Raw genomic sequence first — 8459 nt, forward strand, 5'->3', positions numbered from 1 at the left:
TAGAAAAGTATATAAAGATAAAGGTTTATTTAAGATAAAAAAGGTAATAAAAGATAAATTTAAGGGCTTATGTATTCTTTACTGTAATCATATGGTTGGAGGGGCACCTGGGTGGCTCAGTCCGTTAAGCATCTGATTCTTGGTTTCAGCTCAGGTCATGATCTCAGGGTCGTGAGATCAAGCCCTGTGTCCAGCCCCAAGTTGAGCTCCATGATCAGCGCAGAGTCGGCTTCACATTTTCTCCCTCTCCCTCCCCCTCTCCTTCTCCCCCTGCTCACATACTTGTTCTCTCTCTCTCTCTCTTTTTCTCTTTCCATCTCTCTCTCCCGTGTGTGTGTGCTAAAATAAATAAATAAATAAAATCTTTAAAAAAAATTATGGTTGGAAAACAAAAAGTAAAATTAGAATCTGCATTTTTTCTGTAAAACAACCTAGTCATTCTGGCTTGGATAAGCAAGAGTTATTGTTCATTCCTAAAATATTCAATTAATTCTCCAGACTTTGGCATACTTCTGAATCATTTTGACAAGAAGTTAAAAAAAAGTTAAGTTCCTACTAACATTATTACCTATTGTTGTGTGTTTCCTATTTATTACCTACAACTATTCCTTGTCTTTTAATAAAATGACTTAGGTTTGTTTCTTATCTCCTCTGACAACTTTTCTTGATTTTGTCCCAGATTCAGTTTCCAAATTCAGAATAATCAGATTGTTAAGCTTTCTTATGAACCACAACTTTCTTTGAGTTTACTGGAATAGCAACCAGTTCAGCCAAAGACTCAGTCCCTCAACTTATGCAAGAAAGATAGTTAGAGGGACACCTGGGTGGCTCATTCGGTTAAGCGTCTGCCTTCGGCTTGGGTCATGATCCCAGGGGCCTGGGATTGAGTCCCGCATCAGGCTCCCTGCTCAGTGGGGAGCCTGCTTCTCCCTCTCCCTCTGCCTGCCACTCCCCCTGCTTGTGCTCTCTCTCTCTCTCTTTCTCTGACAAATAAATAAATAAAATCCTTAAAAAAAAAAAAAACAAAGAAAAAGAAAAGAAATATAGTAGAAACAATTAGGCTTGTATGACACTGTCCAAATTTTATTTAACTTAAAACATTATTGGGGCACCTGGGTGGCTCAGTCGGTTGGGCACCTGCCTTTGACTCAGGTCATGATCCCAGGGTCCTGGGATCGAGCCCCACATCAGGCTCCTTGCTCAGCAGGGAGCCTGCTTCTCCCTCTCCCTCTGCCTGCCACTCCCCCTGCTTGTGAGCTCTCTTTCTCTCATTCTCTGACAGATAAAATAAATAAAATCTTAAAAAAAAAAAAAAGACATTGTTATGAGAACTCTATTGAAATTAGGATAAAAATAAAATTATTGGTATTTTTCAATGACTGAATATTTTCTGTATCAGTTATCAGTTTAACATTATTGCTATGCTCCAAATCTGCACTTTTTTGCCCTGATTTATGATACTAGTCCTGGACCCTGCAATCACTTCTCCTTTGCCAGCAGATGAGACGTTATGATTGATCAGCAGAGGGCAATGGAGTGACATTGCATGGCCACAGCTGCTGGAAGGCACTTTTTTTTAAGGCTCTAGACTTCTATTATTATTCTTTTTTTTTTTTTAAGATTTTATTTATTTTTTTGAGAGACAGAGAGAGAGAGCATGAGTGGGGGTAGGAGCAGAGGGAAAGGGAGAAGCAGACTCCCCGCTGAGCAGGGAGCCCAGCGTGGGGCTCCATGTGGAACTCGATCCCAGGACCCTGGGATCATGACCTGAGCCGAAGGCAGACGCTTAACCATCTGACCCACCAGGCGCCCCCTATTATTATTCTTTAACACAGGAAGCCAATAGAGGAGCTCCAGCTGTACCTTCAGTCTGTGCTCTCTTCTTGAGGCCACTTTGTCAAGGTCCACCCCACCTATATCCTCTGGCAAAAGCTAGATACTTCTACATTCTACAGACTGACCCTGGCTGCCCGTACTCTCCAGCAACGGTGGACCACTTCTACACACCCATCTGGCAAGTTTCTTCACCCCTGGCAGGTTTGTGTGGCTGTATATGGGGTAGTCACATCCTCTTTGAAGAGGTCTGAATCTCAGCCTTCGGGGAGTGGTAGGTGGGAGGAGGCTCTTTTCCTAGTCATTAGCTCCCGTGTTGCTCCTTTTTCCTCAGCCTAGAGGTAGTACCTGCATTTTTGTACCTGCTATTCTGGATCCCTTAGAGTCTTCTTTTACCTCTACCTGCTACTCGCTAATAATTCTTTATATTAATTTTCCCTGTTCAAAAAAACTGGTGTGGTTTCTGTCTCCTGACTGGTCCCTGACTGACATATCTTAGAAACATACTTTTGTTCGTGTCCAAAGACCAGTACAATAACTATCTCCAAATAGATTTTATTTCTAGGCTCTTCACTCCTGATGCCTTTGTCAATCAAGGACCATCATAATACCCTTTGTGGTACAAACCAAAAAACCTTGGAGTCTCCTTCCTCTTCATAATATGTTTCTATTCAAAGGATAATCATTGACTACATCCTTCTATATTAATTTTCTGTTACACTTCAAGAAAGGATTCTACTCCCTCTATTCCCACATTATTTCATCTTGAGGAGGAGACTTCAGAGAAATATAGCCTTTGAGCCTTGATGAAAAGGACCTTATCCGTTACGGTAAACAACAAACACTACAGCAAAAATCTAGAGTTGATTCTCAGAACCACTTCTCTCAAGTAAAGAAATTTAAGTCACTGTTAAATTACTGGAAAACTTACTAACCAGAATCTACAACATCAGGAAGATACAGCTGCAACCTAAGACTTTGAGATCAATAAAATGACTGCATGAAGTAGATAGCTTCCAGCCACGGCTCATGAAATGAAATCTGATGACTGCAAGTACAGAGTGCCATCCTTCAGTCGGCATGCTCTTGTTCTTCATTTGCCAACCCATTTTATTTCCTCCTGGTTGCTTTAAGGTTTTGGGTTGTTAACTATGATATCTATGGGATCCCTATGCTCAGTAATGCTTCTTGCATTCCTAGTCACTCCTTGGTAAAAGTCTAATGCTTAACTATATTTTCCTTATGATTTGGCTAAAACACAAAATCAAGCCAACTCTTGAATTTATATTTGCTTTCCTTTGGGTGCCGCTCATTTTCATTTATATTAGTTCCTGGTGATAAATCAGTTAATGTCCTGGGTAATTGAATTCAATCACTAAGTGACTTTTTTTGAGAATAGCACAACAGGTTAAACAGCCAGAAATCCCTTATCATATTCCCCTCCAAAGACACAATACTTGGGGACTGTGTAATAAATAATTTGGCTAGCCTTTGGCCTTAGTTCCTAGGAGATAATCTCTAAATCCTTTTAATTTCCTGAGTGATAGAGTATCTTTGTTATTCATGGTGGACCCCTCAGACCACACCTGATAGCTGAGGTGACTCAGATGGGGGGATGGCCATGCCAGAAAGACCAACCATGTGATTACAGGATTGAGGGGTTGAGTCAGGTGATATCATCTTGAACTCTGGGAAAGAAAGGAAGCCTGGAGACTGAGCTCAACCACACAGGCAATGATTCAATCAGCCATGCCTATGTAATAAAACTTCAATAGAAACCTTGGACCCTGAAGTTCAGATGAAGTTCCATGGTTAGCAATACTCTGAGTATTTTCACACTTTAATGCTGGAAGGGTAACATATACCTGAGAATGACAGAAGCTTCATACTTGAAATTCTCCCAGATTTCACCCTATGCATCTCTTCTCTGTTACAGCCCTTTGCCGTAACAAAACTGCAATCATAAGTATTAGTGAGGACTATTAGTGCGTTCTGTGAGTCTCCCACAGATAATTAGGAAATTATCAAACCTGAAGGTAGTCATGGGACCCCCTCAAATTGTAGCCAACTGGTGAGAAGTGAGAGTCACCCTGGAGACCGCCAATCCTGTGGCTGGTATCTGAAGTGAAGGCAGCTTGTGAAGAACTGTGCTCTCAAAATTTGCATGTTGACAAACTCACTGTAGGAAACTTTTGTAGGAGCTAGCCTTTGCAGCCAGTAGAAATAGAGCTTGAGGAGGATTCCAAAAGAGATGGTGTACCTTTAAAGACTGTTCCACTCTTATAGATCTTATTACACAAAAGGCAACTGGTGGACTGATGGCACCCAACAGACTGGACAGAGATGTTATCTTTGTTAATTGATGCCTGCTTTCAGGATAGGCCCTGTATCACCCAGGATTTACTTTAGCTCACAGATTCCCCTTCCCAGAACAAAAATTTATTTAAATAATTTAATTCAACAAGGAGCAAAACTGGTCTGTGATTTGAGTTCAAAACTGAAAACCGAAGCGAATTTTTTTTGGACTGCCTTCTTCTATACCCAAAACTTTTCATTTTATGCTTTCCAAAACACCTAAAAAAATAGGAGTAATCCTACATGCTATGGTTCAGAAAGTAGTAAAACTAAATAATGTGTCTAAGGCCATGGAACTTCTCCCCTAAGACTTTCACGAAATTAGGTAGATGATAGCTCAAAACAGTCATTAGACATAATATTCTCTTCTTAAAGGAGACCATGTACTGTGTGAGGGAAATAATATTGTACTTACATTTTTGCAGATTTCTCTGGGGTCCTTTATATCACTAAAAAGATCTGAAAAACAAATAAAGGTATCATGAAATGAAATAATTTATATAATACCCAATATCTGGTTCTGTGCACTCCTTATAGTTGCAATGGTATCTGTTTTCTTAATTTAGTTTGGATATGTTTACCCAAATCAGATTGGCATTGGTTTGTGTTGCAATATACAAATGGAGAACTCCAGAATCTTAAATGCTGCTGTGCAGTCATTGTGCATCCTGATGATCTTCTACCAAGAAGAACAAGAAAAGTTGACACTCGTGGAGGTTGGAATGACTACCCTCAGAAAACACACTCAACCACATCCTCAAACATGGTGTAGATCTGGATTGATGATGTCCCCAAATGATAAGTGGTCTTGCCAATTAGCCTGCAGAATGATAAAAGGGGAAACTGGGAATTTAATCTAACATAAATTCTCAAGTCCCTGTGTTAAGTAATAACAAAGTAAAATATTAGCTGCTGGTTGGGGAATATAATGCGAATTGACTAAAAAGCTTACTTATCAAAACTGCTAGCCCATCAAGACTCACTTTAAGGGGAACCTTAATCAGTTGGTTAATCATCTGCCTTTGGCTTAGGTCATGATCTCAGGGTCTGGGGATGGAGCTGTGTCTGGCTCCCTGCTCAGCGGGGAGTCTGCTTCTCCCTCTCCCTTTGCCCCTCCCCTCCATGCCCTGTGTGGGGGGGGCCCCCTGCTGTCTCCTCTCAAATAAATAAATAAAATCTTTAAAAAAAACCCTCACTTTAAGATTCTTGTTTCACTGAGCCCACTAATCCAAAACTATTGTATCATAAATTCTGCTCATTCCCTTGCAAGACCTGCCTTAAAATCATCTAGCCCGGGCACTAAGTGTCTTTTACCTTTCCCCAGTTTCCTCATTTTGAGGCACTCCTTAGACTCTGTCATGATGTTTTCCCTTAAACAAAAGTAAATTTAGTTTTTTTGATTAACAGGTTCTGTGTGTGTGTGTGTGTGTGTGTGTGTGTGTGTGTGTTAGAGGAAGTCAACACTTGACACCGGCAATAAACAAGTAAGTAAAAAAATATACTGCATGCCAGGTAGGCTTAAGTGCTATGAAAAAAAAAAAAAAGCCAAGGAAGTGGGAAGGGAAGTACATGTGGGTGGTGGGTAGATGCTGTTATTCCAATTTTAGATTAGGTAATCAAGGAAGGCCTCCCTGAATGGATGACATTTGATCAAAGACCCGTAGGTGGTGAGAGAGCAAGCATATAGCTGTTTAGGGAAAGAGCATTCCAGAAAGAAGGAATAGCAATTGCAAAGAGTGTAAAGCAGGAGCTTGCGGGGCATGTTGAAGAAATGACAAGGAAGCCAATATGGCTAAAGCAGAGAGTGAACAGGGACGCCGGGGTGGCTCAGTCAGTTGAGCGTCTGCTTTCGGCTCAGTCATGATCTCACAGTACTGGGATCGAGCCCCAAGTTGGGCTCCCTGCTCAGTGGGGAGTCTGCTTCTCCCTCTCCTGCTGCCCCTTCACTTCCACTCATGGTCAAGTGCTCTCTCCCTCTCAAATAAATAAAAAAAAAAAAAAAAAAGAAGGGAGTAAACAGCAGAGAGGTGGGATATGTGAATAAAAGGCAATAGGAGGGAAATAGTTTGTATAGGACCTTTTCTCTAAATGAGACGGGAAACCATTCAGAGGGAACTTTAGAATTCATTTATCAAAGAGGTACATGAAATGTATAGATTACTTAGGGGATAATTGACATTTTTATGACATTGAGGCTTCCCATCCAGGAAGATGTCATATCTCTCCATTTAGCCTAGACTCTCTTTTATGTACTTCAATAAACCTTAATAGTTCTTGTCCTATGAATCTTTTAAATTCTTATTAAGTTTATTACTTGGGTTTTAAAGGTTTATTTTTGTTTGGCTTGGTTTTTCACTGTTGTAAATGGGATTCTGCCCCCCATTACATCCTCTAACTGTACCACCTCTCAATCATGACTTTTACTCTAAATTCAATCACTATCCTGACCTCTATCAAACAGGTTAGTTTTGCCTATTTTATAAATATATTGTATTTATATATTATATTTTATATTCAAGTGATTAATATATTCATTATATTTATATGATATATATGATTTATATGATATATAAATATAATCATATGAATATACAAATATAACAGTTATATGTATGATCTATATATGTATAGATCATATATCATGCATCATAATCATATGAATATATAAATATAATATATATAGAAAAACTATTAACTTTTAATATATTCCTCTTATAGTTACCTTAAGATAGTTCAAAATTAATGCTAATATCCATTTAGTTCATTCTCTTGGAATATTTTGGTAATAATTATATTGCCTCTGAATAATGGCAATTTTTTAACTCAGCTCTGTACCCAATATGGGGCTTGAACTCACAACCCCAAAATCAAGAGTCACGTGCTCTACCAGCTAAGCCAGCCAGGCAAGTTTTTTCTCTTCAGTCTTGGCAGTTATAACTCACTTGTGTTACCTTGTTTACTACATTGGATAGAATTCTCAGAAAATTTCCTTTTTTTAAATTTTTTTTAAAGATTTTATTTATTTATTTGACAGAGAGAGACTCAGCGAGAGAGGGAACACAAGCAGGGAGAGTGGGGGAGGGAGAAGCAGGCTTCCCACTGAGCAGGGAGCCCGATGTGGGGCTCGATCCCAGGATCCTGGGATGATGACCTGAGCTGAAGGCAAGCGCTTAACGACTGAACCACCCAGGCGCCCCAAATTCTCAGAAAATTTCTGAATAAAAGGGGCAACAACATTTATATTATTTGTGACATTAATGTGAAATAATTCTTTTTTTTTAAGATTTTATTTATTTGAGGGGGGGAGAATACAAGCAGGAGGAGAGGCAGAGGGAGAAGCGGACTCCCCGTTGAGCAGGGAGCCCAATGCAGGGCTTGATCCCAGGGCTCTGAGATCATGACCTGAGCTGAAGGCAGACGCTTAACCGACTGAGCCACTCAGGCACCCCTAATGTGAAATAATTCTTACATTTATTCCCTTTAAATATACTTTTGACTGATTATGTATTAGAAATTATTTTAAGAAATTCTCTTTCTCTTACTAATTTCCTATTTTTTAAATCCAAAAGCCTATTTTTGCATTGGTAGTGAGCAATATAAGTGGTTTTTTTTCATGTCAGACAGGTAATGTGCCAATGTCACAACAAGGTTTGAGGGAGGCAAAAGTCACACAACAGCGCGAACACTGAATCATCATGCTTATGAACTACAAAAGGATTTGTAGCAGTATATTAAACAAGCAAAATAGTGAGATATAATAAAAATGCACCTATATGTTGTTTCTCATGGTCCCTTTAAGATGTATTCAGTGGGCAAGGTTTATTCCATCCTCCTGAATAAAACTCAAGTTTGACTTTTCTGATCTCTCTTAGATAATTGGAAGTCCAAACATCATAAGAGGCCAGTCTATTTTCAATTCAGTAATTAGAATGTCTTGTCCAATATATGAATCAATCTATATTAACACTTTAATCTGCATGCAAAGGTTAAGATTTCCCTACCCACACACCTTTAGGTAGGGCCTGGTTTCAGGTGGGATGCTTGCTTTTACGGAAAACATAGTGAATTTCTTCTTTTCTCATTTACTACTTAGGGGAAGGAGGTGAAAAGGGAGCAGACAATTCATACTTAACTTCTATCATAAGATGATCTCATATGCTTTGGGTCTAGGAAATTTGTGTTTGTAATTTTTTAAATTAAAATATTACACATAATACACCTCAGTGGAATTTTACAAAATGAGAACATCCATGTACTTAATCACTATGCTT

At 39.2% G+C, this 8459-nt stretch overlaps 1 non-coding gene across 1 annotated transcript; it reads right to left on the minus strand.

The window, feature by feature from the left end:
* Positions 1-7802: 7802 nt before the first annotated feature.
* Positions 7803-7906, minus strand: LOC116624503. Its single transcript, XR_004297909.1, has one exon. It is a non-coding gene; the product is annotated as a small nucleolar RNA U13 (small nucleolar RNA).
* Positions 7907-8459: the final 553 nt, after the last annotated feature.

The sequence above is a fragment of the Phoca vitulina genome, unplaced genomic scaffold, assembly GCF_004348235.1.
Source record: "Phoca vitulina isolate PV1807 unplaced genomic scaffold, GSC_HSeal_1.0 scaffold67, whole genome shotgun sequence".
NCBI classification, from domain to species: domain Eukaryota; kingdom Metazoa; phylum Chordata; class Mammalia; order Carnivora; family Phocidae; genus Phoca; species Phoca vitulina.